The 20195-nt window shown below is 37.4% G+C and overlaps 1 protein-coding gene across 1 annotated transcript in view; it reads right to left on the reverse strand.

Annotated features, from left to right (window-relative positions):
• Window positions 1-11454: 11454 nt before the first annotated feature.
• LOC121322297 (palmitoyltransferase ZDHHC21-like) overlaps window positions 11455-20195 on the reverse strand; it is a 39048-nt gene continuing 30307 nt past the window's right edge. The window contains exon 11 of the mRNA XM_041262117.1: window positions 11455-11757. The gene's annotated coding sequence lies outside the window, so the exon portion shown is untranslated. The remainder of the gene's footprint in view (window positions 11758-20195) is intronic.

Consider the following 20195-nt stretch of genomic DNA (forward strand, 5'->3'; position numbering starts at 1 on the left):
CTTCTCCTTTAAGAATCTAAAACATTACATATATATATATATATATATATATATATATATATATATATATATATATATATATATATATATATATAAAGATCTAATCAAACTGCCTCCATTTTGCAATAGTAGTGATTTTTACACATCTTTTTATCCTTTATGAGCACACTTTTTTTTTAAGATTTCCATTTTAACAGGTGATCTTTAACTGTCTACACGTATTTCAGGGTAAGTCATAGTAATTACCATCAATGTAAAACAATACAAATTGCTGTGTTCTTGGTGGTTATTTAAAGCTACAGGTAACAGATTGTTACTCAAGGCACAATTATTTATTGATTGACAAAGGCATTTGGGGTTGGGGGTTTCTTGAAGTAATCATATATCAAATGTTATGTTATGTTATTCATTGTTGCATGGCTATATATTTCCCTCTAAGTCCCTTAGTTGTCCGATTTAAAACTTGGGGCAGGAAGCAAATCTGTGTTAATTGTCATCATTTATCAGGAGTTAATTTGCACTCTGAAAAAGAGGGTTTTAATTAATGAAAGAGTATCTAACTCACCTTGAAATATACATTTAACAGACTGCGGCTGTGACGCCAACAATACAGAGAGAAAATTAACAGGACCCAATTTAATTTCTTACAAACTACTTCGATAATTCAATATTTGTAGTTATAAAATATTTTAGCCTTTTCAATCCTTGTGGTTATGAATTAGATTTATTCACTTATTTTAACCATTTGTAACCTTACGGAATGTTTGTTATATTGTTAAAATTATATACTATTATCAATGCAACTGTACCCTATTTGAATTCTGCATATGTACATTATGTCAGGGTTTCCCAATCCTGGTCCTGGGCACCCCTGTATCTGCTGGTTTTCATTCCGACTGAGTTCTCAATTACTTAATCAAACCCATAATTGAACTAATATACATACTCAATTAGACCTTTTTAATTATTCTCAGCTCAAAAAGTTGCTGATTTCAAATTACTTATAAAATGGTAACTTGAAATCTGAATAGTTCAATCAAGAGTCAAATTAAGTAATTGATAACACAGTTGGAATGAAAACCAGCAGACACAGGGTTCTCCCAGGACCAGGACTGGAAAACATCTCATTATATGACATCTGACATCTACTGTAGATTTTATTTGAATTATACAACTGAAATCTTGTTATAAAAAACAGCATAGCAGATATTACAATAAAGCTTCCTTAGGTGATTGCAGATTTGCTTTTAACACCTGTGTTTTATCCACACAAGAATGAAGAACAGGCTTCAAGGACACACAGTGATGCACTAGGAATGTGATCGAGATCATTGACATGGATTTTGCCTAAACGTATTTGGGTAATGTTGTCAGACTCCCCTCACACTTTATGTACAATGTACACTTTCACCTTCAGACATCTGTATACATATAAAATGTTCTTATAATACTGTAAGTGTTCAGTGGCAATTCTTAATCATGCTGAGTTTATTTATCGTGGAGGCGAACAAAGAGTAAAGGAGAAAGTGCATGATTAGAGGACTTCAATGAACAATTAATTACAAAAAAAACTGTGTATTGGGTTAGGGAGTTCTATCGTAATTTTAAAAGCTTAATAAATATCTAATGAAGTGTTACATACATGGTGTACATGTATAATAACCAACAACTGCAAACACCAATGCCACTTGGAACGTATGTATTTATATATAGCCTACAATCGTACATACTAAAATGCACACAAAAGTAAATGTCATCATAAGAAAATAAATTCCAACCAATATACTTTATTTTTTATTACCATTTGGCTGCTGCTCGTTGGTGCGAGAGCCGTTTCCCTGTACGCTAGTAGTTTGCATAATAGCAAATTATGCTTCCATTCATTTGTCTTGATCTCGTTAACATACGTTTTGATTAACGAGTTCCCCTTATCAAGTTGTTCAGACAGGAAGTGATGTATGTGGCCTCCAACAATTAAGCTTTTTAACGAGAAATGTGTTCATTAACGACCTCATCGACTTATTTTCAAAGCATTAACAGATTGATTTAATTAACACATGTTGTTTGAAAATCACTTGCGACTAAAGCTCTCGTTACTGTACCACAAGTTCGATACAATATCACTGTTTTTTTTTTTTAATTATGCCCCTGATGTTTCATCTCTTGTGACTTTTACTGACATTTCTTTGAACAAGGTTGCATCTCAACTTCTCTACGATATTGTTTAGTGAGTACACACGTAACACAAGACATACCTGGGATATCTGCATGTGGAGATAACATCACCTTTGCCAAACATGAGAGCAGTGTTTGAGCAAGATCGAGAGACTGCCAGTACTTGCTGATTTCCTGTCTGGCTGTGCAGATTTGGTAAACTGATGCAAACCAAGAAACCTGTGAAATGTTCATCTGACTATGTGTGCAGGAAAGAACATCCATTAAAGGAAAGTCGTATCTGAATTCTCTTAATTTAAATTAAAATGTATTTTATTTATATAGCTCCTTTATGCCACAGTATGTCAAAGCACTACATGTCGGTTCAAACAGAACAAAAGTATACAATATCAAGTAGTAGTACAAATATTAGAAAAATACTATCAATAATAACAATAACAACAAATCCAAATAAAAAACTGAACAACAAATGCATAAGAATGATAGATAAATAAAACAGATAAAAACAATGTTTGTAAAACCCTGGACACACTGCCCAGTGTCTTATGCTTTGCGATGCAATTTTACAGGATCGGCCGATCGATTTCAGTCGCCTCATAAAGTTTAAACATGTTTAATATTTTGAGATACAATTTCTTTGCATCGGCTGGTGTGTTATACCCATTCGCAAATCTCAAATTCAGCAAGCAATGAGTTAATTGCATTAGGTCATATGACTGGAGACGTGCATGTATTCTATCTAATATATATATATATATATATATATATGTATATATAGTAACGAGCCTGGCGATGGCCTTATCTTGAACGTTGTGTTTGTCTTGTTTGTTATGTCCAGTTAGGTGTTCAGTGTATTGTAAGGGTACGGGGCACATCTTTAGTGTGTGTATGGAGTATGTATGCGTGTGGTGGGCGGACCCTCCCCCGAGGCTATAAGAAGGTGGGGGCGAGCTGTGAGAAGGAGAATGCGAGCAGATAGACTGGAGCAGTTGGCGTGTATGTGAGGTACAGAGTGTGAGGCTGAAAGATTAGGGAGATAGTTTTATTATTTTGGCTTGAACCCCGGCCCAAACAGGGATTCATTGTTTATTTATTTAATTTAGTTCAGAATTAAAGAGTCTATTTCGAATCCCATCTGGTCTCTCCGAGTCTGTTTCCTCCAATAGTGCAGATCGTTACAATATGTAAGCAATAAGGCACAAAAGGTTGTGGGATATTCTCTAATATCCACACGCCCTGGGAGTGTTATAACCGCCCGGGGCATGTGTATATTAGAGTATATTGCGCTTATAAAATGGATCAACCAACATTACAAAAAAAACTCTCAAAAAACGTAAAAACATGTTTTAATTAACATAAAAAAAAATTTTATTAAATATCCTTCCACCTCTGCCTGAAATTAGAAAAAATAGTCCCTTAAATCATAAAAAATAATACCAAAAATGCATTAATTAAAAAATAATTTCAGATGTTGAATTGAACATTGCCATTGAAAGTGCAGTTTTGATTTGTTACACTTCTTGTAATTCTTGGTTTATTCATTACATTTTAAAGTAAAATATTACTGCTCATTTTCAGCATGACACAGCACAAATGAATCTGCCTTTAAATCACGCAGACCCTTCCTCACAAGACCTGCAACAGTAACAGGTGAGAGTGTGTTTTTTTTGTTTGTTTTGTTTTGTTTTTTTAATAATCCTTTGTTATTCGGGGTAGTAACGGGAGGTATCCATAACAGACTTGTGCTACAGCTTCACAGTGAAAAGTCGTTATTTGCATGGAATACCCGGTTATTTCTCAAACTGACTGCAATTTACAGCTTGGTAACGTGTAGAACTACTGGACCAGTGTTAAGAAACAATTTTAAACAATGCAGGGCACAGCAGAAGACATGATACCATCATATGTGGACACATTTAAAAGGTATGAGATTAATTTATAAATGTTCAGCATCAGATCACACAGCTGTGAAGAGGGTGGGTCCGGGGGCAGCAGGCAGGCGGACAGAAGACAGGACAGTGGGAGCAACGGCAACAAAACACCTTTTAACACCAAAGTCTCTTTTAAGAGGGACACAAATATTTTGTGAAAAGCTGAAAGTTTAAGGGATATTTTTAAACTGTTTATTTTCAAAATGGGATAGGGAAACACCGTAGTTCAGGGAGAAGGAATAGAGCTATCAGAATGGCGAGTTTTGAATTTATTTGAATACTTACTTTTGCTTTTTTTTTTCACCACTTTAATCATTGATGTCTGGTTCAGATTCATCCAATATGTCATGTACATTTCAGTTTCCCAAAAGTGATATGCTGTAATATCAACACCCCAATGTGACCTGTTTTGACCAATCAGGATAGAGTATTTAAAATACCCATTTTATAAATACAGTCAGCCTCAGATAACTCAACATCCCACTGGGATGCCGTTTAGTGTTGACTTATCCAAGGTGTCGAGTTAATCACAGGTGAACATGAGCCATGGCATTAACATGCATATAAGCAGGGCCGGCATTAAGGCAAGGCGAGCAAGGTGGCCACCTAGGCCCCCCCACCCTTTAGGGAACCCCGCACTCAACCGGACTGTCGTGAGAGTTAATGTGCCATGAGATTGAATGTGTTCATTACATGGGCGCAAAACACTCAGGGGTGCAAATTTGCTGCTATGTTGCTAGATTCTAGCACTAAAGAACCTTATAGCACCAGCAACATTAAATTATGGAGCCAGTAGACATGTTTAATCTGTTTATTTATTTTTTTATTATCCTTAGCAACCATAGATGACGATAGTTTCTCATTGGGTCTGGACTGCTCACATGACCCGCCCACACACATACACATACACAGGGTTGGTGTCATGCGGGAAAGTGGTAGCAAACATACTGCAGTGCACTTTTACACAGCTATCAATTAAATATTTGTTCAGCAAGTCAAAAAGGTATGAACAACAAACTAAACTGTTGACTATACTTTCAGGTATTGGCTTGTACTGTCTAATTTGACGGCTTAAATAGCAAAAGTTAACAAATGTACATTGTGCAGAATTAACTCTGTGAACAAAAAACAATAATGGACAACTCACAGTTTCACACAGAAATCAAGCATTGTCAATTGTTACATATACAAAAATACATGCTTTGAAAGTTCTGCTGACAAGCTTGTTGTCCCAAGTAATGTAAGCTTTAAAACCAATTGAACAAAATCTCATTTTGCCGCTGTGATTTATGCATCCAGGTCAGGTCAAACATAAAAAAATTCACTAATTGTTTGATCCTCCCTTGATGCCTGCTTGGAAAGATTTTTTTGTGAGGTGGCACATTCCATTGAGATGTGACTGTCGCATCAGATAGTGTTTTGGACTTTAGTCAGGTTAAAAAGGCTAAACTGTACAATTAAGTCATTAATTTTTACATCAAAATATTGACAAATGTAGTATCTCAAATATAGCAGGGGGTATTCATATTCTTATGCATTTGCTGACCTTACAGGGCGCAAAGGTTTATATAGGGATATTGTGTCTCTTAGGTAATTCTGGTGCAAGCCATTTAGTGCTTTGATTTTAAAATTAATCCTTAAACGCACTGGAAGCCAGTGCAGTGAGGCCAACACAGAAGTTAAAGTATATGAGCCTGTTTGTTCTAGTGAGAACTCTCACAGCTGCATTCTAAACAAGCTACAAACCTGATTAGACATGACAAATACAAATAAACTATTGTAATAATCAAGTCTAAACAAAACAAAAGCACAAATTAACGTTTCAGCATCAGACAAAGAAAAGATCTACGTTTAGCAATGTTTCATAGATGATAAAAACACAGTTTTGTAATTTTTTTTTTTTTTTTTTTTTTTTAATATGAGCCTCAAAACTCAAATTAGAATTAAATATAACCCCCAAATTTCTCACATCAGATTTTACGTTAGTGGTCAAGTTGCCCAAAATCTATTTTTAAGGAATTTGCAAGCTGTAGCTGCCTTTGTCTTCTGTCTTATCTGAGTTCAAATGCAAAAAATTGAGACATCCAACTTTTTACATCAGCAAGACACTATTGTGGTGTCATCAAGTTTCATAGAAATATAAAGTTGTGTGTTGTCAACATAACTCTGAAAACTTACACTGTGAAATCTTTCGTCCAGACCAAGGGACCAATAGTAGAGCTCTGGGGGACCCCACAAGTAATAATAGATAAAACAGACTAAAGAAACACAGTACTGTGTTTGACTTAATAAGAGATATGAGATATGACTTAAACCAGTTTAGAACAGTTCCACACACACCAACTCAGATTATAAAATGATCAATTAAAATGACACAATCCACATCATTAAATGCCGTACTAAGGTCTAAAACAACTACGTTGGACACAAAGTTGAACCCCTTCTGTCTGCTATCCCTCTCAGGATATAGTGATATCGTTGTATAGTATTCACTATATGTCCATGTAATTGTACTTTACTTTAAGTATATATATTTTAATAGAGTGTCATAAATTATCTTCCAATAACCCAAAAAATACCAGATTGTGTCTTTCAATGCTGATATGTTGGGGGTCTATCTAGACAAAAAAAAAAAAGCACATCTTACTACAATGATGCCCTTTAACTTTATAATAATGTGGCTGGTGACCCTCAAGAGTGGTTTATTAATATAACTAAATACAATGTGTGTATGGCAATATTCAGAATATGTATTGTTTAGATAAAAAAAAAAAAAATATTGGATACTGCTCAGTGTAAATTCCAACAAACAGCATGAAAGTTAAAAAGAAAGCTTTATCTTTTACACTCCTTTATTATATAACACTACATTGCATGCCAAAACCATAATCTACTGCATCATAACTGCTGTTTGTTTTGGTTTTTACTCATTTTAAAAGGCAGTCTATGGAAATTGTATTTTAGTATTACTCTGCAGGTGCAGAGCGTGTTCACGTGCACAGCACGCACGAAATAGTTACATTGTAGAGCAACGCGTGTAAGGTCGCATGTTAGCTGCAGTATAAAAGGGAAGGCGTGTGTGTGCTTTCAGGGGTTCTTGGGGTTCTGTGTTCTGAGGTCTGTGTTCTGTGTGTAACTGCCTGAATAAACAATGTTTGATTTTGTACGGTTCTCCTTGTCTGGGCTCACTTATTTCCGGACCCAAAACATATAACACTAGTGTTAGCTGCAGGAAGGAGTGACTGTCCTTTATTAATTGGCAAATAATAAGCAAATGTTTTATAGCACAGCACTGGTATTCATGTTTGTAGCTATGCAGTGTGATTTCCATTATTTTACGACTGTATTCAGACTTCCAGTTAGTGAGACATTTAAAAATACAGGAAAGTGACATTAATATGTATTTATTTTGCTCTGGAAGCAATACTGCTGTTCATGAACAATACCCAGCCATGTTTATGACATCTGAGTGTTTATAGATTTACAACAGTCTAAACCCAGGCTGAATTCTAATATTTTAAATGAATGTAGCTTTGTCACTTGTTCTGTATTTTTGTAGACAAGGAGATAATTCTGAACAACCTATTATTTAAAATTGCAACAGAAAAGACCTTTCTCTTGGTCTACATTCCAGCCTACCTCCTCCTCAGATTACTTCAAGTCAGACAGCTGGCCGTGCCACGTAAACAAAACCTGTAATTGTATAAAATAAAGTTTCCACTGTAAATATTAAAAGCCAGCAACACTGTGTAATGGGTGTGCAATGCGATTTAATATTTAATGTTGTGTTTGTAATTTTTGTTTCATTTTTTTGTACTGATTTTTTTGTGCTGAACTGTGAAATCACAACTTATGGACTTTTTCATTTTTAAACTGTTACCAGTGCTTAAGCTGCCAAGCCACTACCATAGGACATTGGAGTCAAGATTTTTCCTAAAGGAAATCAGCAAGGATGGAGATTTTTAGTTGTCATGGTTGGACAAATGTGTGGACACATTTTTAATTTCCAGGGGAGAGTTGTAACGGGTGTGCAGTGTGATTTATTATTACATTTTCTTGGATGTGTAAAATGTTTAATTTATTTATACTCTATTTATTTTATTGATTGTACTGTGTGATTTATAAGTTTTAAATGTGCGGAACTAGCTTTTTCTTTACTATCACTTTGTGTAATTATTGTCTATCCACAATATATTATGTACATCAAACTCTGATTGCAAACTCAGATTTTTAGCAACATGTATAATGATGAAATGCTGTCTACTGCAATGTTTACAATTAACCATTTAAAGTCATGGTTCTTTATGTGTGTCGTTTTTTTCTATGAAAGTCACAATTTGCTGCTATTTTGAATTGTTATATTTGGAGTTGCGTGGTGCTCTATTGATGTTTGCATCATTTCTACAAAACAAACCAATGTTGCTTGTTTTTAAAGCGCATTATAGTAGGCTGTGTGGTCCAGTGGTTAAAGAAACATGCCTGTAATTGTGAAGTCCCTAGTTCAAATCCCAGCTCAACCACTGACTCTCTCTGTGACTCTGAGCAAGTCACTTAACCTTGTGCCCCATCTTTTGGGTGAGATGTTCTTGTAAGTGACTCTGCAGCTGATGCATAGTTCACACACCCTAGTATCATATCTTTTAAAGCATTTTGTGATGGTGGGCCACTATGAAAGGTGCTATATAAAGATTGTTATTTACAAGCATAGAGAGCTTTATTTATCTTTGAATTGCGCTTATGAAAATCACTATCTTTTAGAAGTGTTTGTGTGACACTCACTATTTAAAGCACCATATTACTTTGGGCCTGATTGAATTGTTCTTGTTGACCATTGTTATTTGCTGTTATAGTTAAAGTCTGCTCTTACATTGAAAGACCTGTATACTATTTTTGTACTGTTAAGTGTATTTGTGGATGGAAATTAAGTGTTAAATTATGAACTAGTTTGTTAATTGTCATACTCTGTTCAAATAAAATCCTTGTTACTTTTTAAGTTGGTGCCTCCCTCTCCTTTATACACTTGCCTTTCTTAATTGTTAAAGACCCTGTTATTTATTTGAATCTAATTTAGTTTAAACCTACTTAATTGGTAATTTAAAATAATTAATTAAATTTATAGTGATAACCAGGGACTGTCTCCTTGCCCACATTACGGGGATTATCCTTGGCTACACAGCAGTAATTGGATGTTTTATTTTCTATGAATGGAGCCCTAGTGTGTAGCCACTGAAATTAAAACACTATTTTAATGTATGCGCCTATACAAATGTTAAAGGAAAAGAGATAATTTATTCATGCTAAAGACATGTTTAGTTTATATGAAAAAATACAGTTTTTGGTTCTGATTTATCCTGTCAGTAAATATCTTTTGGTGTTACTATCACTTTGAGTGAATGGCACACTGCATGCAAAAAAAAAAAAAAAAAAAAAAAAAAGACTTTCATTAATAATAACTTCCCCTAATTTTCCTAATACATGTCTTGTTTCTGAGGAAGAACAGTTGTTAGCTGTTGCCTTGCAAAATTATAATGTAGGTAGTTTGTTCAGTAGTCGAGAAAGCAGGTTTCTAGTTCTTGAGAAGTATTCATTTATTGATTTACTGGTAAAAGGAATTGTAAGATTTCTGGACATGATCTGATTAGGTTTAACTTTTTCTTCAGTTTTAATTGACAGGTAAAGCCTCCTTATTAACCCCAAGCACATTGCAATACTTTCAACTGGGCTAAACCATGGCCAATCTATATAATGGCACCATTTACGTCATTAAAAAGGGTCATTTTTGTTTCAAGGTTATGAAAATGAGCATTGTGAACAGTAGGAGTACCATTACAATCAACTGAATAGATTGTATTGAGTGTTACACATCGAGCCAAACTTTTTATTACCACATGGAGTTTGTTCATAATGACTATAGCTGTTGTCGTAGAGACTTGATATTTTGGTGTAGAAACAAGTATTGCGTGTTTGTTCAGTGTCACTTGGGAGAACTGAGTTTTTCAGAAACCTCACAGATAACACCGTGTAACATTTTTTTTTTTTTTTTTTTTTTGTTCCTGGGTAGTAAGTGTTATTTCCTAATTGCTTATGCCTCAAAAGTATAGAAAATGGCTATTATTGCCGACAAACTTTGGTTTGTGACCAGGACAGTGATATTTTGAAATTTACCTATTTTCCAGAACATTCCAGATAGATTCAGTGCTGAGTAAACTTGGAGTAACTTCTAGAACTTTCTAGAACTTTCCAGTAATATAAATAGTAGTATAAATACAGGGGCCTTAAGCCCACCAGTTCAGTCTAGTTCCAGCTGCCTAAGTGGATACATATCTGCATTTTTCTGAGCTGGCATCAAGAAGCTGCAATGGTAGCATTCCTGATGGGTCTCCAAGGTCGTTTTACCAAGTTTCCCTGCTATCTTTGCCTTTGGGACAGCAGGGACACCAAGGCGCACTACCACAGGCGGGACTGGCCACAGCGGACCGAGTTCTCTGTGGGGAGGAACAACGTCAAGTGGGAGCCACTGGTGGACCCCCGGAAGGTGCTGATGCCACCACTGCACATCAAATTGGGCCTTATGAAACAATTTGTCAGAGCTCTAGGCAGCCTTCAAGTACCTTCAAGACTTTTTCCCTAAGCTGTCTGAGGCAAAGGTCAAAGCTGGTGTCTTCGTCAGACCACAGATAAAGAAGATCCTGGAGTACAATGAATTCCCCAAGAAGCTCACTAGTAAGGAGAAAGCGGCTTGGAACAGCTTTGTTGCAGTGGTTCGGGGCTTCCTGGGCAATCACAAGGCCGAAAACTATGTGGAGCTGGTTGAGACTTGTTTTTGTTTTTTTCTGACTTTATGTGAACGAAAAGACCGTTTTCTCATTGGAAATAGGTACATTTCAAAATATCACTGTCTTGGTCACAAAAGCAAAGTTTGTGGGGAATAATAGCCATTTTCTATACTTTTGAGGCATAAGCAATTAGGAAATAACACTTACTACCCAGGAACAAAAATTGTGTTACATAGTGTAATCGCTGTTGAATCAGTCTACATCGTGTTGTCATTATCCCGCTGATAGATTAAAATCTTGCAGCTGATATTTAAAAAGCTTAGTAAAAGCAAAAATTATTTCTGCAGTCAATCACGTAGTGGTAATGCCAAATATATACTATAGTCATGTTAACTGTGTCCTGATCAGACAACCAATCACATCTATTGTTAAGCAGACAATTCCTGAGGTGAACACCTGCAGAACAGTAAAGGAATATATTGGATTAAACAACACAAATCTTAATAAAGAATATGCTTTAATAACAGTTACAGTACTTATAATAACAATAAGATAAACAAGCACATTCAGGGTCTAAGGTCAAGGTCTGTGCATTGGTAACCATTTGCTTGTCTGTTTGGTTTATTTTATTTTAGTTTGAGCAGTGGGTAAGCCCTTCCCCAAACTTAATAAACCCTCTGAGATTCTTTAACTGTGGATAGGCTTAATGTGTGGTCTTACTGATGCAGGTGCTCCTTCACAGCACAACTTGGTTCGCTTCATCCAGATGTTGCTGATCAAGCTTTATCTCGTATCCGGTGTTGTTGCTTTCTTATGAGTCCCACACCTCAGTGGCTATTTTCACCCACTGCTATATAAATCACACAGGCTTCAAACTAGAATACAAAAAAAAAAAAAAAAATATTAAACATTCTGAGCAAGTTCAGAGCATAACTTAGTGTTCTGTGTTTCCGGTTTATTCTGAACTTTATTGATTTTGGTCTATTATTCAATATTTTCTTGGTACTATTTTATAAGGAATGCACACTATTTTTGATTAAAATGCTGTTTTATTTTGACTCCGACATTGTAATAAGCAGCCCTACACTGTACCTTAGGATAGAGCAGACGTTTAAATGTCAGAGGATCAAATAGCATTGAAACGTTGTTCTCTGTCACTTCACAAACACATTATCACCTGATTTAATGATTATGTTGGCCAATCAAAGTCTGATTACTGGGCAAGCTTGATCAGAAATGTTAGGTTACTTACCATAATTCTGGTTCCCTGGAAGAGAAGATGACAACCAACCAATACTTTTGGGATATGCCTGCCTTAGGTAGACATTAGCTGAACATTTTATGTAAGAGCTGCCGATAGGCCCCTCCGTGGAGTGACGTCCTCGGTCCCGCCTGCCAAGGAAATAAGTAGTCGCTCCAAGGAGCTCACTTCCTCTTTTGCATCGAACCTGTGAATGCGAGTGATGCAACCTCGCAAGGTTTGGTGATCATCATCTCTTTCAGGGAACCAGGGTTGCGGTAAGTAACCTAATGTTCCCTTTCAATTCAAAGACGACAACCAACCAGTACTTTTGGGAAAGTATACTGGAGCCGCCAAGAGGGAGAGTGAGCGGACAGCATGCGAGGGACGCCTCGCTACCGCCAACTAGTGTTGGTGGTGTGCGCATATAACCTCAAGGACCCTTGTGTCTACTGAAAGCTTAGAGCAATCTACCACATTGATTCGGTAGAACTTGGTGAATGTATGCGGAGTAGCCCAGCTAGCCGCAATACAAATGTCCGTCAATGATGCTCCTCGAAAAAGCCTGCATGACGTAGGCACCCCTCTGATAGAATGTTCGGCTGGGTCCAAAATCCAGTGGGCCAGTTGATGCTTCAAGAGGGCTTGCCCCAGGTTCCTTTCACCATAGTAAACGAAGGGCTGGTCAGATTGACGCAGTCCATTCTAGGTGGATAGAGTCGCCAAACACTTTTTAGAAAATGGGTTGCCAGAATATGGGCTCCCGGGGAAACTGAGTCTATAAGGACATGGCATGCAGATATAGCTGCCAAGTACACTTTCAGCATAGAGGGGGACCTGCCCACCTCTAGCAGAAACTGTAAAATAATTCTATGGGGCAGTAGATGGGGTCATGACCTCTGGCCATGCACCATGTCTGAAAATACCTCCATTTGTAAGCATAAATGCTCTTGGAGGAAGCCCTAGTGTTATGCAGTGTACTAACGACCGCATCTGAGAGCCCTAAGGCGGACAGACGGTCCCGTTCAGGAGCCAGACCCACAGCTGGAGTCCTCATTCCAGGAGGCCGCTAAAGAAAGCACGTCCTTCTCCCCTGCTGTCCGTGCCAACGATTCCAGCTCACTCTAAACTCACTTGGGGGAGTGCAGAGATCGAATGACGATTAGTGTTAGATCTCCCTCCCCACCTGACAGGGTACTAGACAAAGGGAGCAGAATACCCTGGATTAAAAGGCATGACTCTTTATTCCCATGGGTAGGCGGAAGTCGGCCGGCTAGAAAAGGGACTGAGCTACGGTACCCAAACTCAATGACCTGAACGGGAAACGGCGTGGCATCCACGGATAGGAGAAGCGAATGTGCTTGTTAACCAAGGGGTCATGAGGGAGGGTATAAAATAGGGGTGTAGCAAAGTAATCTGTTCCTTTGTAAATGGTTAGAAAAACAACCTAAAAGGAGTCAAAATTTAAAAGAAACTGTGAGTGTTCTGTTAGTCTGTCTTGTAAACATTGTTTGTTTGTGTTGTCTGTTTTCAAGATTACTAGCATGATCTGGAGCTGCAGCAGCAGGCCAGCATTAAATCCGGACATCAGCATTTCACTTTGCAGTAGGAACTGTCTTTTCACCACAAGCATTTAATTCACGCACTGTAGGAGCAGTGTCTGTGTCTTTGTTTTGTGAGGATGATAAAACTGGACTTTTGGTTGAGGGTCAAACCCGTGGGATTATACAAACTGAAGTGATACACGCCGCTGTATCGCTTCCATGATTTATTATTTACAGGGATTTGCCATAATGCTCTGGACATTGTAAACCATTTCAATAAACACCCTTGCACCTGTTCATTATTGTCTGTGTGATTTGTACCTGCACTGCACTCACCTCTTTGCCACAGAGTGACAGGGGATGGTACTGGGACAGGCACTGGAGGAACCACAGTCGGACCCGCGCCAACAGCTCTAGTACCTGGGCCATCGGTGCATTCAGGTTCATGATATCCCTCATCTGTCTCAAGCTCTTGACCTGCTTCTCCGTCTGTGGAGATGAGGAGCGGCTACAAGAGCGTGGCGGCTGAGCCTGTGTGCAAGGGGCTCTGGGACAGTTGGAGGAGGGGGGAACTGGGGCTCCTAGGGCCTCAGATGGCTCGGTCACAGGGGGGGAACATTCCGTTCCCATAACCTTGTCAAGCCTTTTGCAAAGCATCCAGGGCTGGAAAGCTGCACAGATGTCACAGAATGTCTTGTCCCCTAGGGCTTAAGTGGCATGCTGGACACCCAAGCACCATGCACACAATATATAGCTATCCTCCAGGGGCATATTCGCCCTGCAGGATGTGCAAGCATGGAACCAAGACATGCTAGCTGGGGTATAACCCTGGGCAGTGCACACCATCTTGCACTGAGTGTAAGCACGGGCGCGCCTAAGCACCGCGTGTACCGAGGTACCAAATCACCGTACTCGTTAAATGCCTTGTGCACTGAGCACTCTGTGCACCAAGTGCCGTGTGCACCGAATGCACTGAGGCACTGAATGCACTGAATGCACTGAATGCACTGAGGCACTGAGGCACTGAGGCACTATGCACACCGCAGCACCGCGCATACAAGAACCGCGCGCACCGAGACACCGGACGCCATGCGGGCTGAAAATGAGAAAGTGAAGATTGGGATGTGGCTTCAACTTGCACAGATTCTGTTTCAACATATATGCCAGCACAGACATTAAACTTGGAACTGCTGCACATCATATTCCACCTGTAAAGTGTGTATACTGAGATTTTTTCTACCCGATTTTTACTGATATTTCATATCATATATTTAATATATGTAAAGATAAAAACTGGAAATGCAGAACACTACTTAAACAGTAAAACCTTCTAAACTGATTGAAATGGTTTTTTTGTCCAGCTGGCTCTCCAATACATTTTGATAGGTAGACTGGGAATTTGTTTTATAGTGAGTATTGTTAGACATGATAACGATTACATCCTAATAATATCACACACAACAAGGAACAGATTATAAAGCACAGCTTTAAAAAGGACACCTGCAATCAACATAAAAAAGCAATTGCCATTTTAATGCATTGTTTCACTTAGGTATCGGTATAATGAGAACTGGTATACAGAATACAATTTCTATCTAAACTTGTCATTCACTTATTGTTCTTGATTTCAGTGCCCTGTGAAGTGGAAGATATGTGGAGTATTCCTGATACCAAACCATTTTATTCTGCTTAATTAAAAAACAGGCTATTAAATGAACTGTAAATAACCTTAAGTGACAGTATGGTCAATGATGTCCATTTTTGTATTTCTGCATATTTCGGCTGAAGGACTGACGGAGAGGTAAGTACAGGTAGTCTTACAAAGTGGCGGTTATTTCGGAAGGTTTCATAATTAGCTCAAGATAACGCAATAATAAATAATATTAGAGAAGAAACAAAACAAAACACAAAAACACAAGTTTTCTGAAGAACGAGACTAAAGATACAGGGAGTTAGGTTTATAAATTAAGAATAGGCCTATGATTGCAATATAAAAAGTGTATTTATTAATGTGCTAAAAATTCTGTTATGACTGGTAAGTGTTATGTCACATTAATACTTTGTGTTTCTTACTCTGAAGGGTCAGAGTTTTGACTTGTATTTGATAGTTTAAGGTATTTTTCATTTGTAAGAATGATAGAAAAGGTATAAAATGACAAGGTTGTGACCTGTCACTTTAGAACAACACCTTACACTACCATAACCGAAGCTGCATTAAAACAAAATTTTCAGTTTCAGAAAAAAATAAATATATAGGTATGGCTAAATATATTTGCACCAGAATATCAATAACATGTAAGTAAGTACCAACACAGTTAATAAGGTGCTCATTCATGCACAACTACCATTGTTGATTAACTTTGAAACACATAATTAACCCTCATAAGGTAACCTGGGGTCCATTTGGACCCCACAACTGTTTAGGAACATCTGTTGTATAGTAATTCTAGAGAATATTATAAATTTTGAATGTGCCAATGCTATTATTTTCTACTTTAATACATATTAAATTTAATCATGAAGCATCTTGAAATACCTATTTTTAGACCGTGAAATAAGCCATCTTTTACTGTGAAAAAAAATACAGCCCTACTGTAAAAGTGGGGCAGGCAGTGGTAATTGCAGGGCAAAAAAAGTGGACCAGGAACAAAGCCTGCCTGCAGTGAAGAACCTGAGAAAGGACTGCAGGAAACTGATAAAAGTTGGCAAGTCACATGTTAAAAAGAAATGTGTTCAGGCTAATTGATAATTGGTTAATTGGGGAACTAGGTAATTGTAAATTCCAGAAATTCCTTACTTTCAGTAGGAAAGGTGGGGAATTCAGTTAATCAATGATTAGGTGGGAGGATGTAAAAAGTCTGTTCAGACATATTTGGGGGCCATTTTATTGAAAGAAGTAAGTGACTCTGGTAATGGTGAGAATTTAAGACTGAAAATATTGTTAATGTTGTAGTAAAAGTTGCTGTACTGGTACATACGGCAAGCTTAGTGAAGATAAAACAAGTTTATTGAGAGAAATAGTTATACTTATTGTGCTGGGTGGTTAACATGTTTAAAGGAAATGCAGATGTTCTTCATGCATTATTCAGTGCTCATTAATATGTATTATTTTCTTAATAAAGCCTGGATGATTGCTGAATTTATAATCTTGGGATAATATTAAGCTGTTATTTAAAAATTGGGCATTACAATTTGTAATTGGTCCCTGTTTTATTTTCACTTATTGGCTCAGTTGGTAATAAGGAGCTATAAGATTTAGTAAAAAAAAAAAAAAAAAGTTATTACACAATTACAACATGCTCATCAATAAATTGCTTTAAGTATTACAAAATTTGCCAGGTCTTATTACAAAACACTATAGGTACCTACCAGTATTACAAACAGAGTCAGTTGCTTATTACAAATTGTGAAAGACATTACAAAATGCAACATTATTATACAACGAGAACAGTTAACAAAATGCTTTTGGAAGAATAGAACTGAATGTAGTTGAAGTTTGGCTCAAGTAATGTCCCAGCTACAGTGGCTGACCAGCCCCTACCTGTCTAGAGGGTCAACAGCAGGTTGCAGAGTGAGCCAGCCTCCTGCGCCCTGCTCCCATGAATTGTTCTTTCTTTCCATGCTCACACAAAGACGTCTCCCGGCCACTATTACCGGAGCCACAGTATCAAGCTTGCCAGCAAAGTAAAGTATATAAGGGTTCCTTTGTTGGTCGGACTGGGGGGACATTGTCTAAAAACCCTGCCTGCTCAAGATAAAAGGCTTGCATTTCCTCTCATCTAAGCTAAGTTTATCCTCCCTGAAGTCTTTCTTTTATACTCATCGAACAAAGGGATGGTTTTAGATATAAAGCACATACACTTATCAAAATGTCCATCATTGAAAAGGATTTAGATTAACTGATGCGAGAGGCTTTAACCCTCGGTGAGCTGGGCTTCTTGAACATTTTCAGAAGCAGGTCAAGCTGCCTGCTTTCCCCGCATGGACCCTATTTACTGCTGTTTCATCGGGAAACCTCTGAAGAGACCTATTTTCTATTTGGGGCCAGGCATACCATATGTCATATGAATTAGTAACCATGTTTTCCAAACAAGCTGTTTCAGACTACCATACAAGCAAACCTCTCTTAAAGCTGATTACATGCCAACATGACCACTTTAGCTTTTACAAGCAAGAGTTAGGGATTACCTTCACACTAGCACTGTAGAAGTAGCATACAGGATGTACAAAAACAGAGATCATGTGTAATGCGATTAATGAGACAATCTTAAAATTATTTGATCACCTTGAAAATTGGATATTTTCCGGATACATTGAATAGATAGATGATGCTGGAAAAGTCATTCTGAAGCCTAGCAATCTGATCCCATTCTGCTGGACTGCCCCATATGGACACAAGTATTGAAGCTTAAAGATGCAGGAGGCAATGAAAAGGACCATGATGAGCATCACCCACTTTGCCCATAGATGGGTCAGTCTTCCAATACCTTGGCGGTGATAGGTAGAAATGCATGAAGGATTCATCACCAGTCCCTGGTCAATAGATGTTGAGAAACATGTACTATTTGTACAGGTCCCACAAAATATGAGGTCGACACCCTGGGTACTACCTGGATACAGACAGTTCTGTTTAGGACATATGCAATGACAATCAGTGTGATTCACTACAACAGCACCTGTAAATTTTGCTTCCCTAACCTGTGGGAGTGTCAGTCAATCAGACACTCCCTATGGAATCCCCAGCAAAGACTGTCAACTTGGCATAGCTGGGACATGAACATGCTCTCCGCTGACGGATTGCCCCTGGGCTCTTATCAGGTGAGCCACTTGACTACCTCTCTTAGGCATGCTTGACCTATTGCTGTACTCTACTTCTGTATGTGAAAGAGCATTATACACACACACAGCCACCACCAATGATCAACAGCATTTTATTCTGAAAATACAGAATTTAGATGAAGATGCAATATGCAATGTTTCAATTTAAATGTATTAATGTAGATATTCTAAACATAGCTTACCAAGCTTTGACTTTTTTTATTGGATTTAATTTCAGTAATGTATTGATATAGATTAAAAAAAAATGCTGAACCAGTTTGTTGTTTTGTGCATCATTTTACATAGCTTGAGCAGCAAGAGCTGCTCAACAATGCATGAAATGACACCTCTTATGCAATAACACACTACACACAGTTTACAAACACTTACAGCTGCCTTTACTGCATCTCCTTTAAAAAATATTTTAAAAATTATATTGCATATTAAAACATCTAAAGAACTGAGCAAACCACAAAGCATTTAAATAAACAATTTGGATTTGCTACTAATGTGTGCTTTAGCATGAATATTTGGATTTATTACTGCAGACTAATTCCTCAGGGAGAAGAGGAAAACAGGATTTTTAATAAAAGTCACTCTGCAGAAAATCCTGCCTCTGTAAACATGTTGATTGAAGCTCTTTTATGTAATCAGTACACTTGTCAAACAATTTCTGATTATATTTGTATTTATTGTTATACTTTTGAGTAAATGTCTTATTTTTCTGATAAGTGGAAAAGCACTAAACACTAAATTCACATTGAACTTGTCAACATAAACGTAATACATTTTAAGCAGGGCCAATACAAACCGAAAGTTCAGTTGTCCAAAGCAAGCCTAATGGTTTTAAAAACAGCTGTCTGTCCTTAATACTAGATTGAAAGAATACAATTGTTTCTACGTTTAAATACTCCACTCTTTCCCTTGCCTCTGTCCTGTTTACTCAGCTGGATGTCCCCAGGCTCTGATGTTTCCTCCATTCGCCCCTGCACGCTAATATAATTGCTTTATATAAGGATAATTGAACAGCCTACAGCAGTGTTTGTATGCATTTTTTACTTGCATCTGTGGGATACCACAAAAGCATGAATGAATGTATTAGATTACTATACAACCACATGAGCAGTCCTTATGACAGTCAGAATGATACTCTTATATGAGAGCACGGATGAACATGTTCTTTATATTCCAGAACACACATGGTTACAGATATGAGTAAACCTAATATATAAAAATACTATAACAGTCTATTGTAGTGGCCATTACATTACAGTGTAATATAATGTACTTAAAGGAACTGTCTTACTACAAGAATAGTAATCGAGTGTCCTTGACACTACTGTATGGTAGTATAGCATTTTTTACTTACTTGAAACATGCATTAAGGGTCACCTAAACCAAGCACTTACCTGCATTTACCAACCAGAACAAGCTCTTTGATGACCGGTTTATACAGGGCTCATTGTAATGATTATTTATGCATTGCTTCTTACTGTACAGCCTGCATGACTTGTATTCGATATTAGTAATGCTGGCTTTACAACGGCATGATACTTGTTTTATTTAGTGTTCGCTTTGTTTTGTGTTATCTGTCTGTTTTGGCCAATGTGTCATTTCTTTTGAAAAGTATTTTGTTCAACCTTTTTATTTAATTAATAAATGTGCGTATCAGAGCTTCCTACCACAGTACTGTGTGTGTCTCTTCCTGGTC

The sequence above is a fragment of the Polyodon spathula genome, chromosome 1 (assembly GCF_017654505.1).
Source record: "Polyodon spathula isolate WHYD16114869_AA chromosome 1, ASM1765450v1, whole genome shotgun sequence".
In the NCBI taxonomy this organism is placed as follows: Eukaryota; Metazoa; Chordata; class Actinopteri; order Acipenseriformes; family Polyodontidae; genus Polyodon; species Polyodon spathula.